General features: G+C 50.7%; 1 pseudogene; it reads right to left on the bottom strand.

Moving 5' to 3' along the window:
- Window positions 1-8289: 8289 nt before the first annotated feature.
- LOC119349462 lies at window positions 8290-15773 on the bottom strand (annotated as a pseudogene).
- Between the last annotated feature and the right edge of the window lie 764 nt (window positions 15774-16537).

The raw sequence follows: 16537 nt of genomic DNA, 5'->3' as shown, positions 1-16537 counted from the left end.
ATGGCGAAACCTGGAAAGAATGGAGTCAGTATTTCGTCGCCGACTCGCCGGGAATAATGGCAGACGGGTGCGGCAGCTTGTGCGGTTCTTTCTTATAGACGGGGACTGGCTGATTGGTCTGCATTAATCGCGCGCATCACACGAGCAGTCGGCCAGCGCAGTACTGGGGCGTGCTCCCGCGTGCGCTGTTAGACTGTATATATGTAGCCTCTGTATTGTAACGTTGTATTGTACCCCTTGGGTACCTCTATATAATGAGATAGCCACACCCTGGTTAGGGGTGTCGTGCAGTTTCCAAAATATCTTGTTTTACATGGTATCAGTTTAGGTCACGATCACGATGTCTTCCGCTGCTCCCGCCGCCGCCGCCGTCGCGCCGACGGGCCGTGGCCGCTGCCGCGCCGGTCCTTGCCCCTTCTTCGCCGTTCCTCGCCTCTGGGCCTCTCGTGGCGGCCTATGGGGCCCCGCCGCCGCCTGGGTCCCCGATCCAATCTCGCCCGCATGGCGAGACCTCGGGTGACCTAGCCCCAGTCGCGGCCGATGCCGCCGCGCCGCCGCTCTACGACGCCGCCCCGCCGCCGGCCTATGGCGCTACCGCGCCCTCGCCCTACGGCTACTACCCGCATGGCGCGCCTCCGATGGCTCCTGGTGCTCCGCCGCTGCCGCCATCCTCGTGGCCGGCGTTTGGTGCGCCGCCTCTACATCAACTACCGGCGGCGCCACCGAGCCACCCCTATGGATCTTCGCCGTTGCCTCCCCAGCACCCCTACGCAGCCTACCCAGGGCCGCACGGGGCTGCGGCCTCCTACACAGGAGAGGCGGCTGCCTCGCTACAGCCGTCGTACGGGGCTGTGGCCGCGCCACAGCCGCATCCTCCCGGGGCCGCGGTCGTCCCGCCCTACGGGGCCCACGCTGCTGGTCCTCCCGGGTTTCCCGCACTGTATCCGGTGTCTGCTGCTCATACCGACCCGGTCGCCGCGTCGTCACCGTTCTACTTTTCACATCTGCTACCGGTGAAGCTTGCGCCGGATAATTACTTGTCCTGGCGTGCCCAGGTGTTGCCTCTTCTGCGGAGCCGCTACTTGGAGGGATATGTTGACGGGTCCATACCGTGTCCACCACCCCACCACCCAGCGTACCACACCTGGGTGGCCCAGGATCAGGCCATCCTCTCCGCCATCCAGTCCTCGCTCACCCCGAGCGTCTCGTCGCTGGTCATCTTCGCCGCTACATCCCGGGAGGCGTGGGCGGCGCTTCACACCAGTTTTGCCTCTCAGTCTCAGGCGCGTGCTCACTCTATCCGCACCGAGTTGGGTGAGACGAAGCTTGGTGACCTCAGCATCACCGACTACTTCAACAAGATGCGGGGTCTCGCCGACACATTGGCCTCCATCGGCCAGTCGCTACAGGATCAGGAGTTCACCACCTTCGTACTGAATGGGCTTGATGATGATTATGACAATCTCATTGAGAACGTTCACGGTCGCGATGACCCGCTACCACCTCGTGAGCTCTACGCCCGTCTGCTTGGCCGCGAGCAGCGCATCAAGGCGCGCCGAGTCTCTCCCAGTTTCGCCTCCGCCAATACCGCAACTCGCGGCAAGCCTCAGCGGTCATCTTCGTCCGGAGGCAAACCAGCGCTGCCCTCATCACCAGCTTCGAGGGGCAGCGCTCCGACCATCACAGGTGGTAACCGGCCCGTGGCGTGTTGTTCTTCTTGTGGTGCCCAACAGGCGTGCCAGCTATGTGGCTTGGAGCGCCACATTGCCTCTCGCTGTCATCGTCGCTACAAGCAGGATTTTCTGGGCCTTGGCAACAACGGAAAGGGGAACGACAAGCAGGCCGCCGCTGCTGTGACGAGTCATGATCATGGTCGCACTCCGTCATACTCCGTTGATCCTGCATGGTACATGGACACTGGAGCTACCAACCACCTCACCGGTGAGATGGGTAAGCTCTCTACTCAGGAGCCATATCGCGGTCATGATCAGGTGCACACCGCTAGTGGAGCAGGTATGTGCATCTCTCATGTTGGTCAGGCTTCTCTCCTTGCACACAACTTTCGCACATTGCATCTATCTAATGTCCTTCGTGTTCCTTCTGCTACACGTAGTTTGTTGTCCATTCCTCAACTTACCCGTGATAACAATGTCCTTGCTGAGTTTCACCCCTTTCGTTTCTTTATCAAGGATCGGGACACGAGGGCCGTTCTGCTTAGCGGTCGTCTTCGCCATGGCCTGTATGCACTTGATGCGCCGCGCTCCTCTTCCATGTCGTCCTCTCCTCAGGTGTTCAGTGGTGTTCGTGTGTCGCCTACACACTGGCATGCGCGCCTTGGTCACCCGGCGACTCCCATAGTTCGACATATTTTGCATCGTCATGATCTACCAGTTGTGTCCAATAAAACTGCTGAAACAATTTGTGATGCCTGTCAGCAGGGCAAGAGTCATCAGCTTGCGTTTTCAGAGTCTAGTCGTGTTGTGAAACATCCTCTTGAGCTTGTGTTTTCTGATGTATGGGGTCATGCCCAGACATCCGTTAGTGGTCACAATTATTATGTCAGTTTCATTGATGCTTACAGCCGTTTCACTTGGTTATATCTTATTAAGCGAAAGTCTGATGTGTTTGATGTCTTCATTCAGTTTCAAGCACATGTTGAGCGCCTTCTTAAGCATAAAATCATCCATGTCCAATCCGACTGGGGGGTGAATACCACAACCTCAACTCGTTTTTTAATGAGCTTGGGATCTCGCACCGCGTGTCATGCCCTCACACACATCAGCAGAATGGTGCTGCTGAGCGTAAGCATCGTCATCTTGTTGAAACTGGCTTAACCTTGCTAGCTCATGCCTCCGTCCCGTTTCGGTTCTGGAGTGATGCTTTCTCTACAGCTTGTTTTCTTATAAACAGGCTACCCTCGAGGCTTCTGAAAATGCAAACTCCGCTTGAGCTCTTGCTTAATGAGACTCCGGACTACACTTTTTTCAAGGTGTTTGGGTGTGCCTGCTGGCCTCATCTCCGTCCATACAACAAGCGCAAGCTAAAGTTCAGGTCTAAGAAGTGTGTCTTTCTTGGGTACAGTTCTCTTCACAAAGGGTACAAGTGCTTACATGTTCCTACCAACCGCGTCTACATCTCTCGTGACGTTGTGTTTGATGAAAATGTGTTTCCCTTTCGTGCACTTCCGACTGACCTCACCACTTCCACTTCCACACCATCAATGCCTGTGTCTACACCTACGCCTGATCAGTTTGTGGATGTTGCATATGCCCCTGCGTTGCTTCCTAATCATGCTGCAGGTATTGGACGCGGTGCTCGGCTCGAGCTCCTTGATGAACAGGTCGCTGATGATTCTTCTGGTCGGGACGTGCATGTGCCATGCATAACGGGTGGCACCCGCCAACCCGCTCTCCGGTCGCCCGAGGCGGTCAGCCCGCCTGGCTCACCCACGCCAGCGCCAGTGGCGGGTGCCTCGCCCGCCTCGTCCGACTCGCAGGACCCTGCCACCCCAGTAGCCGCCTCGCCCGGCTCGCAGGCTTCGCCAGTGGCCACCTCGCCCGACCCGCGAGCCTCGTCCACACCAGCGGGACCCTCGCTCGGCTCGCCTGGCTCGCGGGCGTCACCAGCCTTGCGTGGCTCGCCTGGGCCACTGGCGGGGGCGTCCCCTGGGCCGGCCGGTGCTGTCGCTAGCCCAGCGGCCTCGTCGCCTGCCTCGGCCACCGGGGAGCCTGACTCGCCGGACTCGGCTTCGGCCTCGTCCACGACCTCTGCTGATTCTGCTCCTGCTCCGGCTCCGGCAGATTCTGCCGTCACACTTCGACCGCGCACACGGAGCCAGTCTAGTGTGTTTCGCCCGAAAGAGCGGACAGATGGCACGGTTGCGTGGCTTGCTGCGTGCATGGCTCATACTGCTGGCGACCCTAATGCAAAGCCTCGTCACTTTCAGGCTGCGTTGAGTATTCCTCATTGGCGTGCTGCAATGGAACAAGAGTTTTATGCCCTCCAACAGAATGATACTTGGCGTCTTGTTCCTCCAAAGTCTGGTGTCAACATCATTGATTCCAAGTGGGTTTTCAAGGTCAAGCGCCATGCTGATGGTTCCATTGAGCGTTACAAGGCACGGTTAGTCGCCAAGGGCTTCAAACAGAGGTATGGTCTTGATTATGAAGACACGTTCAGTCCAGTTATCAGGCCTACTACCATTCGGTTACTACTGTCTCTTGCGATTACTCGTGGATGGTTCCTTCGTCAGCTTGATGTACAGAATGCCTTTCTCCATGGCATTCTGGAGGAGGAGGTTTATATGCGTCAGCCGCCTGGTTTTGTTGATCCGACACGACCTCATCATCTCTGTCATCTGGTCAAGGCGCTGTATGGACTGAAACATGCTCCTCGTGCATGGCATGCTCGCCTTGGATCCGTTCTTCGGGCTCTTGGGTTTACTCCATCCACTGCTGATACATCACTGTTCCTCCTCCAGCGCCCTGAGGTTACGATGTATATCCTGGTTTATGTTGATGATATCATCCTTGTCAGTTCTTCGGCTGCTGCAGCTGATCGCCTTGTGGTTGCTCTTCGTGATGATTTTGCTGTCAAGGATTTGGGTGCTCTTCACTTTTTCCTTGGTCTTGAGGTTTCACGGTCCTCGGCAGGTTTGACTCTCACTCAGAAGAAGTACTCCTTGGACTTGTTGCGTCGTGCTGGAATGCTCAAATGCAAACCTGTTTTCACTCCGATGTCTGCTGCTGATCGGTTGTCTGCTCTTGATGGTGACTCTCTCTCGGCTGATGATGCTACTGAGTATCGCAGTATTGTTGGTGGTCTGCAATATCTCACTATCACCGGGCCTGATATCTCCTATGCAGTTAACCGTGTCTGTCAGTTTTTGCATGCACCCAGGACGTCTCACTGGTCAGCCATCAAGCGTATTTTGCGCTATGTCAGTAGTACTGCTGCCTATGGTCTGCATCTTCAGCCGGCACCGTCATATGAGCTCTCGGCCTTCTCTGATGCCGACTGGGCTGGTTGTCCGGATGACAGGCGATTCACGGGGGGTTATGCGGTATTTCTGGGTCCTAACTTGATCGCCTGGAATGCTCGCAAGCAAGCAAATGTGTCTCGCAGCAGTACTGAGGCTGAATACAAAGCCGTTGCTGATGCAACTGCTGAGATCATATGGGTACAGTCTCTGTTGAGAGAGTTGTGTGTTCCTCGAGCTCGTCCTCCAGTTCTGTGGTGTGACAACATTGGTGCTACATATCTTTCTTCTAATCCAGTGTTTCATGCGAGGACAAAACACATTGAGGTGGATTATCACTTTGTTCGGGAACGTGTTGCACAGAAGCTACTCTGTATCAAGTTCATCTCATCAAAGGATCAACTTGCTGACATCTTCACGAAGCCTCTACCACAACCACAGTTTGTAGGCTGTAGGCGCAATCTTAACTTGCTTTGTACTTCAGGACATAGTTAAGATTGAGGGAGGGTGTTAGACTGTATATACGTAGCCTCTGTATTGTAACGTTGTATTGTACCCCTTGGGTACCTCTATATAATGAGATAGCCACACCCTGGTTAGGGGTGTCGTGCAGTTCCCAAAATATCTTGTTTTACAGACGCCGCATGCATCGGGTGGGTGCGAGCGCCTGTTCGCGCCGGCCTGTACCTTTGCCGAGGAGAAGCATGCATGAATGTTATTGTCTTTTTAAAGATTCAAATGGACTATCACATACGGATGTATATAGACATATTTTAGACATTTAAAATCTTTAAAAAGATAAATATTTAGAAACGGAGGAAGTACGTACTAGCTGGTTTTTTTCTTGAAATATATAACTGCATGCATATGCATAGCAAATTAGAAATTACCAATCGGCGATCGCGGGAGCGTGTACCTCAAGTCCTCAACTGGCCGGGAATGCGACGATCGAGAAGGACCGACGGTCGTCCGATCTCAGCGTGAGATCTGTTCCCTCGCGAGCCGTACGATTGCTTCTTCCTCGTTCTGTCAGCGTTGGTTCATGGGGATGCGTGCCATCATGGCAAAGCGACTGATCGAAGACTACAATGGGTCGCCCGACTTACACACTGAAGCTTACTACCGGGAACAATTGACGCTCGCGTACAAAGATCCTTCAAGTAGGTCGCCCAATAATTGCTGACGACGGTTTCGGAACGAGAATGCTTCCCCACGGTTTTGGTAGGGTTTGGGTAGGTTATGCGCGCCCTTTTTCACTTTTTTTTCTCTTTTTCTCTGTTTTCTCCATATAGGTTTTCATCGATTTTTCTCTTGGTTTTTCTTGTTCGTTCTTAAAAATACATGTTTACTTGTTAAAACACACGTTGAACATTTTAGATACAGGTTGAACATTTAAATAAATGCATATTGATCATTTACAAATTGAACATTGAACATTTTATAAATACAAAATGAAAAATTTTAAACACACGTTCACATTTCCAACAAATGTTCATCAACATTTCATTAAAAATTTACAAACATTTTTTCAAATTTTATGACATTTAATATATGTTATGAACATTTTTTATTAAACTGCACAAACAAAAAAATTATTTAATGATTTTTAAAATGTTATAAAACATGTTTTTAAACATGTGACCATTTTGTAATATTTTGAACAGCTTTTAAACGTACCAAAAATTTTATAAAATACATACACGCTTTTATATTTTTATAAATATTTCTAAAATTGCATTAACAAAAAAACTGTGGACCTTCTATTACTGTCATGAACGTTTTTTTTTTTGAATTGCACAAACATTTCTTGAAAATGTGGGAAACATTTTATACACTACATTAGCATTTCTCAAAACGTGGGGTAATGTTTTCGGGAATTAAATAAAGTAATTTAAGAAATATATCTAGAATACTCTAAAATATAAATAAAGGTTAAAAGTCAAAACAAATGAACGAAATAAGAAACCCACTAGTAGGCCTACTCATTAGCTCGTCACTTGAGGCGAGGCTACTACGCTCGATCCCGCGTCATGCAGGACATAGACGTGCCCCAATTTAAATAAATCCTTTACTTAGCGAGAAGAAGATGCCCGGTTTTCTTTATGGAATGAACTGCTCAGCTCGCTCGCTAATAAACAAGCGACGGCCCCCTTGGCACCGCACTACGATCCCACGCTACCTCATAATCGTGGCAGATACCTGAATAGCCCAATTTTGCTGAACATGGAGTTTCTACAGTCGAGTCGAATGCATCTTCGTAATAATAAGTAGTTAAATTGAAAGAAAAAAAAGTAGAAACATTGACACAATTCTTATTTTTTTAGCAACAAACACTGTTCAATTGTCTTCCTGCTTGCAAATATTTGGAACGAAATCACATTTGTGGAGGTATGGGAAAAAATAACAAAATTGATGCTCCAAAAAGACTATTTTTAAAAGCATTTTGGAGTGCTGATTTTTTTTCATTCATCCAAACCCCCACAAAAGTGTTTGGCCATCAATTTTGTTTTTTTTTTCAAACCTCCACAAATGTTATTTCATCATGAAAATTTGCATGCATGTAAACAAAATGTCAAAGTTTCTTGCTAAAAATATCAGATTTTTTGAATTAATTTACATTTTTGAATTTACTGTTCACCCGTGATCACATACTCCACGTCCATGTTGTTGTATATATTCTTGCATCTAGTTTTGTTACTTATTACGCTTTGTGCACTAACAAACACTACATATTATCAATATTGTGATAGGTTGTCCTGTAGGCAGAAGAATCTACGGAGACGATGGCCCTTTTTTTGCGAAAATGATTCATGTAAAAAATTATTGGGTTATTGACTAATTCAGGTAACTAATGGATAACCTGCCATATTTGCATAGGGTAGGAAGGTTACACAACAAAAGTAGTGGAAATAATAGTGAAACTTTTCTAAAAGTATTTTAGAGAAAGAGTATGTTATGATCAATTACTTTGTAAAGTTCCCCCACAAAAAATATTTAATTTGCAAAGTTTGAACCAAAACAGAGACGTACATCAAGATAAACAAAAAAGGCAAAAATTGTGAATAGTGCATCTTCTTATTTCTTTTACTTCATCATATTTGGTCTTCTATTATTCTCACCATGTGGATTGAACTTTGGTTTCAAGTCAATGTTGTAAAAAAAATGTGGAATCATGTATGATTATTCACACTAGTATCTCTTAAGTTGGCATCATATAGACTAGGGCAGCGGTAATCCCAATCTTGAGCTTCGCTACTTCACTTGACATCTACTCCCTCCGTCCCATAATATAAGAGCATTTTTTACACTGATGAAACAGAAAGGACTTTTTATATTCGACAAGGATCTTTACAAATCAATCGTTGCCAGCTTCGTGATTCGTGGGAGAGTGTACACTCGCCAACCAGGCTATACATCAAGTGGCTGACTATAGTACATTGGTGCAAATTTTGTGTCATGCTCTACCTTCTAGCTAAAATCTAAGTTTAACTCATTCTACGATCTTGCTGAAGCTGCCTGACGAACAAGCCTGAGGGACTCAGCAAAGTCATCCAGTAGTTGATGAGAGTCCGGGAATTGCTCATCGTCCACCGCAAGGACAAGCTTCATGATGTTCATGTAACTTTGAAAATGCACGGTTAGAGCCTACACACAATCAAATAAAACAATTAGGCTGTAAAAATCAGGAATCCGCGCAATTGGTCACCTTGTTAGTGATGAATGAATACCAAGGGGAAAGTGCTTACATGTGGATGCCCGTAGACACTTGTCGCTATATAGACGATCGGATGACCATAGAACTCCACCTTCTCGGTAGGTCCGGCCAGGCTTGAGAATGACATGGTGGTGTTAGTGAACATGCCATAGCAGAGAGCCGCGGCTGCCTGTGAAAAATTTCACATTTGTTTAACACAATTATGTATGAATACTTTGAAATTTTGGTGAAGTTTTTTGATTATGGATTTGGACAACATTGATAAATCAAGCAAGCATTGTCATATCAAAACTAAGGAGAAGGAAATACCTTAATGCCGAGGAGTTTCACCACTAGATTTCCACTCCAATATGTGAAGACCGCTTCCAAAGATCTCTTCTTCCTGTCCGCTGTCTTCTTCCCCTGCCGGATGTACTCGAGTGGATCGTCGTGCATCGCTATATGGAACGGGAGCACGATGTAACCGATCTGGTTCCCCCATTTGACAGCGTTGTCCTTACTGGGATCCATCATCTGTGCCAATGTCTGCTCAAAGCACAAGTTCAGAATCACTCATGAACTGTCTTGGTAACTCTTTTAAACTGTAGATAGCTTTTGAGGGAATAAATCTTCTTGGAGGAAAATGTACAAGCCAATTTCAGGCTTACATGCAGGCCGGGTGTTTTCCGAATGTTGACGAGCAACGCCGATCTCATGCGGATGTTCTTCCGCTGCTTTCTCTTGTCGCTGCTGCTCTCGCCTGAACCGGTCTTGCGGAAATAGTAGCGCGACAGCGCCGCAGAGGTCACGCCAACCAGCACATCGTTCACAGTCTGCACCATTCAGATTCAGTGTCAAGTCGGCGAGCTAACAGAGATCAGTCACTGGTAATCAACAGAGAGAGAGAGAAGGTACGAGGATCTTACACACTTCATGGCATTCTTGACGAGCTTGACGTCGTCGAGGTCCAGGGTGCAGTTGAGGAAGCGCTTGCGGCGGAACTCGACGCCGGGGGACCCCAGGAACGGCGTGGGCGCGTCGCGCAGGAACCACGACGTGGCCACGAAGAGCGCCACGTCCACCAGCGTGTTCCACGCGAGCGCGACGAGCGACCAGGCCCACGCGGCGAGCGCGAGGGCGCCGGCTGAGAGCGGCGGGGCGGCGCCGGAGCGCCGCGGCGGCGGGGGCGACGGCAGCGACGGCAGCCTGGCCGGGTCGGCGGCGCTGCGGGTGCAGGCGGTGAGGAGCGAGATGAGCGACACGCCGTCGCCGAGGGAGTGGTGCATGCGGATGGCGACGGCGCCGGCCGCCTCGGAGGTTGGGAAGTCGAGCACGTGGAACTCCCAGAGCGGGCGGGAGTGGTCCATGGGCCGCGTGGACAGGGAGGACACGTAGTCCTCCAGGGCACGGTCGGGGTCGGCCGACGTGGCGGCAGGGTCCAGGTCCGGGAAGACGACGTGGTCGTCCAGGTTCACCGTGGTCCGCACCCACCGTGGCTTTGCGTTCTTCTTCACGTCGTCCGACACCTGCAACGCAACGTGTGCTTTGTTACTCTGTTTTTCACTATGGCGAGCTGAGTGAACAATCATGCCATAAATTTTGCAACAAGTCAAGTCATCGAAGCACATACTACCTTTGTTTCAAAATATTAAAAGTTCTAGCTTGGTCTTAAGTTAAAAAATTATATTCTAGGTCTTTTTTAGTTTAAAAAAAATACAAAAAATATACTACCAACTTCTACTCCTATAATTGGTATCATCAGATTCATCGTAAAATATATTTCCACACCTTTCGTCTCGCGAGGCGCCTGGGTTCCCTAGCTCACGTTGCGGCCTGCCTCATCTCCTAGGGGCCATGGAGGAGTGGCGGACCACAGCCATTGCCAACGAAGGCTTCCTTCTCTATTTTTTTGTGTCCTTTTTTAGTTTGGTTAGGGGTTTGTGTTTTGTTCAGGAAGATCAGGGCTGTGACAGCTCACTGAAGATGGAATAAGGTTTGCCCCGTCTAGCCTTCGTCCTAGCAATGCGACTAGTATCGTCAGAGGACGTGTAGAGGTGTGTCTCCAACATATCTCTCGGGATTCGATCGGTGTTATTGTTTGCTGGATTTTCTTAGATTTAGTTTTCGTTCGTCCGTGTTCGTTTGTCTACAGGTTGGATTCTTTCAATCTACGCTTCTCTTCATCGTCGACGGTAGTTATTTTAGGTGCTGGTCCCGTTAGGTCTTAGTACGACAACTTTTCAACTATGTCAACAAGATTTATTCGGCTCCAGGCAATAATGGTGGTGTGCTACAGTGCTTGCAACTATCGCTAGATAATATCGGACCCAGATGTATTTCTGTTACCTATGATCGGAAGTTTTTCCCACGACAAAAACATTCTCATACGTATATGCTAGAGGTTCTGGATAAAGTATGTTTTTTACAAACTTGAGAACGCTTGACTTTCGTCAAATCTAGAACTTCAGATATCTTGTGACAGGTGGACTAAACTGGGACGAGCGTCGGCCGTCTGCCCACTAATGGTTGGGTCCAACCCGCGCAAAGCAAGGGCATCCGTCGCAAGAGCGATTGCGGTGGGCGGTGCAGTCGACATCTGAAGCGGCGCAAGTGGAGTGATTGAGACGAGCTCCAGACCGCATTGGGAGCTTGCTGCCAGAGCATTGGATGATCCCTGCACACCGACGGGCATCACCACATCGCCCAAACCAGATGGGTCGCCGGGCAAGTCAGAAGACAAGAGCATTGAGGTCATCTAGGATTCTAGGCCGACGAACAGGGGCGGCTCGGACGCCGAGGCGAAGCCCAAAAAGGCCATAGTTGCCGCCGGCGCTCCGCTCGGCTGGAATGGCAGCAGCCGACGCGTACGCAGAGCCGACACATAGCCTGGCCAGAGTGGCAGCTGCAACTGCCGCCGACGCGGACGTAGGCTGGGCACGGATAAGGAGCCAGTGGCGGAGCTATGTTGGGGCCACACACACACACACAAGCCTTGGATCATTTTCTCAAGAATTGTTTTTAGGGACACTTAGATTAGATCCCCCTCCCCCTCCCGAGATTTTCGACTATCTCGGGGCAGTGCAAGGAGCCATCACATCGGGTCGAGGCAGAGGAGCACAAGGGAGCTTCGTGGAAGAAGAATTGCTGCGGAGTGAGGGTTCGACGAGGATCCCGGATCTGGTCGAGCCTGACGCACGGAGGGCCGGAGGAGAGAGATCAGGGCTCAGGGCGGCGTCGTCGCGAGCGCGTTCCCGAGAGCCATGGGTGTTACTGCTCCGGCATAGTAGTAGTTGCTAGTGCATATAGTTGTTGTTGGGAAAATACCAGGTGATACTAAACCTCAAATGCTCTCATGGTACCAACTTTAAAAAAATAATTAAATGTAAACATGTCAAAAAAAAATCTTAAAAGGGTCATTGATGTTGACAACACACATCTCAACGGCCCCTAAAGAACTTAGATCAAAATTAAAATACACATGAAGAAACATGAAAGACAAATCCAATATGACTAGCGTCAAAAGAAGCCAAAAGCGAAAAATGACACTATCGGCATCTCAATTTTGTCTTCTTCCTTTTTTGTATCTTCATGTGTATTTCAAATTTTGATCTGAATTTTTTGCTATGTTAAAATTTGAATTTTACAAGCTAGTAGCATGGAAGCATATGAGGGCTCGTATCACCTGATATTTTCCCCTTGTTTGTGCTCACAATTCCTCCTTTCGAGACTTGGCGCTAATTTCTCCGGTGTAAACCTCTGTTTTTTTTTGACTTTTTTTTTGCGGGGGGACTAAATCTCTGTGTGTGTGTGTTTTTGCGGGGGGACTAAACCTCTGGTAGTAAACGGTTTGTTGGGTGTCTCGTTCCCAATGGAAACAAAAAGTTGCCGTTTTCGGACACGCCAGACCGATAATCGGCGCACCCAAGGAAGTGTGTGTGACAAAGAAGGCGTAGGCATGAATAAAATTTTGATTTCGACGTGCAACTGCTTCATGGTCCTGTGTAAGCACGTCTCTGTCGCGTTGCAATGAATGAATTCACTGAAATTTCCAGAGCCCGTCCGGGCCTGTCTGGCGGTGCACACAGAATTACCAGTCAAACTGAAGGCCACATCCATGGTCTTCAATGGCTGCTCCACGCGAGGTGCCGCAGCCAACGCGTGCCCCGCCCGTGCCCTCAACGCGAGCTCGTGCGGCCAGCGCGCCTCCCCGCCCCGTTTGTGCCGCACTTCGTGCCGTGCCCGCCGTGCCGCGCTCACCCGTTCCCTGCTCCGAGTCGGTGCCCTGCTTGCCGCGGCTAGGTCATGTACACGGCTACATTGCTGGCTTGCTGCTAATCGTAGATGGATGGGGACGCCGTCGATGAGTGTCGGGGCGGCACCACCGGTAGCTGGGAGCCGAGTGGTTGGGGTCGCCGACAACAAGGCGCCACGGCAGTGGGGCCGGGCCATGCGTTCGGTGGCGGACGAAGTGCTCCACCGTGGCCGATTCTCTCTCTCTCTCTCTCTCTCTCTCTCTCTCTCTCTCTCTCTCTCTCTCTCTCTCTAAAATGGCATGCGTCGATAACGGCTAGATAGCTGCACTCCCACATCATCTCGCGGTTCATGCCCGGGATCCCTCATAGGAGCGCCGGGGACACGAGTAGTTCGCCGGTGTCCCGTGCTTCCCCAGGCGAGGGGCAGGGCTGGGGTTATAGGGAGAAGGGACGTGGCGGCGCTAGGAGGCCGGGGTCGCGTTGGGAGGGAGGGAGTTTCTTTAGGGAGTGGAGGAGTTTGTGGCAAAAATAGGCTGTCATAATCATCATCAAATGGGTCAAAGCCGTCGACTAGTGTTTTCTGTAAATGGTTACGCAATGAATTAGTCGTCTATGACAAAAGATCGTAAACCGATGTTTTATGTGAAACCTAGGCATCAATGTGATGGGTTTATGCGATTCACCCGTGCAGAAGACATAGGCTTCGTGCTGCAGACAGGGAAGGATAATCTGAACGGTACTTTGGGCAATCACCACGACACGACAGCAAATGTAATCTGTTTTCATGATAGTGGAATCTGTCAAGTCGCACGCAATGAATGAATTTGGAGCTATGCTATGCACACGATAAAATCATGAGTATCGTCCTGCGTATGAGTGAAACATCACACGACGCTGGATTTACCTATCGTGCACACGTCGGGCACCAGTGTCGTCCGTGGAGCAGTTTCGTTGGCTGAAATTTCCAGAGCGCGGGCCTGTCTGCCGGTGCGCACAGAATTCCCAGTCAAACGGCTGCTAAAATCGCCATGGTCTCCAATGGCCGCTCTGCTTTGATGCATGCTGAAGGCTGCACGACCGTTCGTCGGCCGGCGCAAACTGATTGGAGTGGCATCTCCTCCTCAACGGCTGACCGTCGTTCCAGATCGAGAGTAGAGAAAACATCGGCTTTGTGCTACAGAAAGTAAAGGTATAAATTGAGGGCGCGCTTGGTATAGGTGTAATTCAATACAGAGGTGTAAGATTTACAAGTGTATTTTACTGGGCATGACTGTTTTCCGGCTGGAAATGAAACCGACCGGTGGAGAAGTGTATTTTTTTTTACAGGTGTATTACAAAGAAAACGCTAATCCAAACGGGGCCTGAACGGGACATTGGGCAATCACCACGACATCAAAATGGAATCTGTTTTGGTGATAGGATCGACATAATTAGAAGATACTACTCCTGAGTTATTTATGTGTAGTAGGCGGGCAGGCGGCCAGCTTTCTTCAGTTTCCCTTTCCTGCACGTCGACGCCCGAACGGGATTGATTTTTGGGGGACAGCGATCGATCACCACTCACCCCGGTCGCCGGTCATGACGGCAAAGTGGAATTTGTTGCCATGAATCCGAGGGCGGAGGGCGCGAAAAGGGGTCATGTCTACGCGGCCGCCCTTGGGTGGTTTCACGTCTCGTACGCACCCACGCCGCCAGAACGGGACGACATGCACCCTGATATTAGCATCCCGCCCTCTTGGGCGGGCGCCACGGCGACAATCAAGTGCGGCACCGAATCAATCATCGGCCACAAAAGGAGCAACAGCTGCTAGCACTGACCGACGGATGAGTGAAACAGTAAAATGTTTTGGACAAGACGGCTCAAAGGTAGGCGCATGATGCCGCGTGATTCGTCTTTTTCCACCTCGCATCAAGCATCAGATTCCTCTTGTCTACTACTGTACGATGCTAGGAGTAGGAGAAACCTATCGACAAGTTGAGGAGGAACGGCAAGGCTTGTTTGATCGCGCCTCTCATGGAGTCTACGTGTACGCAATCTTCCTCCTAGGCGCAGGCAAGCCAATCCGTGCCCAATCTTACTGAATTTGCTCGTCGGCGGTACGGCGAGGGCGGCAGGAATCTCCCTCCGTGATGTACGCGTGTCGTGGTTTGCACGATCGATCGACAGCTTTGCCGAACCCACAGCTGGAGCACGTGCGTCGATCATGGAAGGTCCACGGCATGTGCCGCTCGCCGATCTCGGGACAGAGGAAACCAACTGCTGCCACAATCTTTCTCGCTATTCTTTTCTTTTCTCTGCGCAAGTTGCGAGGAGGCGGGGAGGGTGGGGAGCAGAGGAAGAGGATGGTGGAGGAGAGCAGCCGGCCGGCGTGCGCGTACCTGGACGCTGCAGAAGCGGGGGTGGCGGACGAGCGTGGCCTCCAGCCCGGCGCGGGCCGCCGCCACGTCCACCGGCGCGCCGAGGCCCAGCAGGGCCACGATGTAGCAGTTGAAGTGCGCCTCCCGGAACAGCCGCCCCGCCGGGCTCACCGGCTCCGCCCCCGCCGCCCGCTCCACGTCCCTCTCCGTCTCAGCCGCCTCCTTGCTCTCCCGCTCCATGCCCCTGCCGCCGCGGCCCGGCGCGGACGTGTTGACGGAGAGCGCGGCGCGCCTCCGCAGCGAGGAGGAGGTGGTGGCGGTGGTGGGGGAGGGGGAGCCGGCCGCTGGATCGGCCGTCGCGCGAGGGTCCATGTCGATCGACCGGTGCCGTGGCTGTATGCCCGGGGGCCGAGCAGGCTGCCGTGCCGGTGGTGACCGTGAGAGCGACGGCGGGGCTGCGAGTTGGCGACGACTTGGTTTGTTTGTCCATCGTCCCGGGCGGCTAGCGTCATGACTTTATCGTGTCCGCACCGGGTTGGGGTTGGTTCGGTCGCTCGGGGGTTGGTTGGGCCGGCCCGACTAACCGACCGACTGGTCCTCTCGCGCGCGCACCCGATTGGCGCGTGCGGTGCCGGAAGAAAGGCCGGGGAGCATTCATCGGTTGACACGAGAAAAATATTCGATGCCATCAAACCGGATCACGGCTGCGTTCATTTTCCCCGTTTCCCTCGTTTTGTACTGCCGATGCGTGTCAGCGTGTGTACCTTCGGATGCCGTCCGGCCTGCATGGACCAAATGCTCCAGGTCACTATCAGAAGCCACGGTTTCAAATTCCCAACTGAGGGCAGCTACAACAGGAGGAAACATAATTGTCCTTGAATGTTTGGACCAGCGTGTCTTCAGACTTTTTTGTCATCCAACAAAGGGGAAGATCTTATTTCGTGCTTGCTTTGACCGATGATAATGATTCAATTCAATCACGTAAATAATAGTGGGTAATTAAGAATTTAGAAATCATACCATATATGTGAGATCACCTTCCGGAAAGGCACACATAAGATTACTCTCGATAACCTTTCAAAACAAAATAAGATATTCCTCAATGTGCTGCCATATATTGGTATCATTATCTCTACTATTAAATGACAATCACAAATTTCCTAATTAAAAAAATAACATCTTACCAAATCACACATATATATATTTTATCTTATCAAAATCACATATATCTCTACTCCATAGAGGGGAGTTGTT

Source organism: Triticum dicoccoides, chromosome 1B (assembly GCF_002162155.2).
Source record: "Triticum dicoccoides isolate Atlit2015 ecotype Zavitan chromosome 1B, WEW_v2.0, whole genome shotgun sequence".
Lineage (NCBI taxonomy): Eukaryota > Viridiplantae > Streptophyta > Magnoliopsida > Poales > Poaceae > Triticum > Triticum dicoccoides.
The sequence above is the reverse complement of the archived record's forward strand: the minus strand, read 5'-3'. Positions and strand labels throughout refer to the sequence as shown.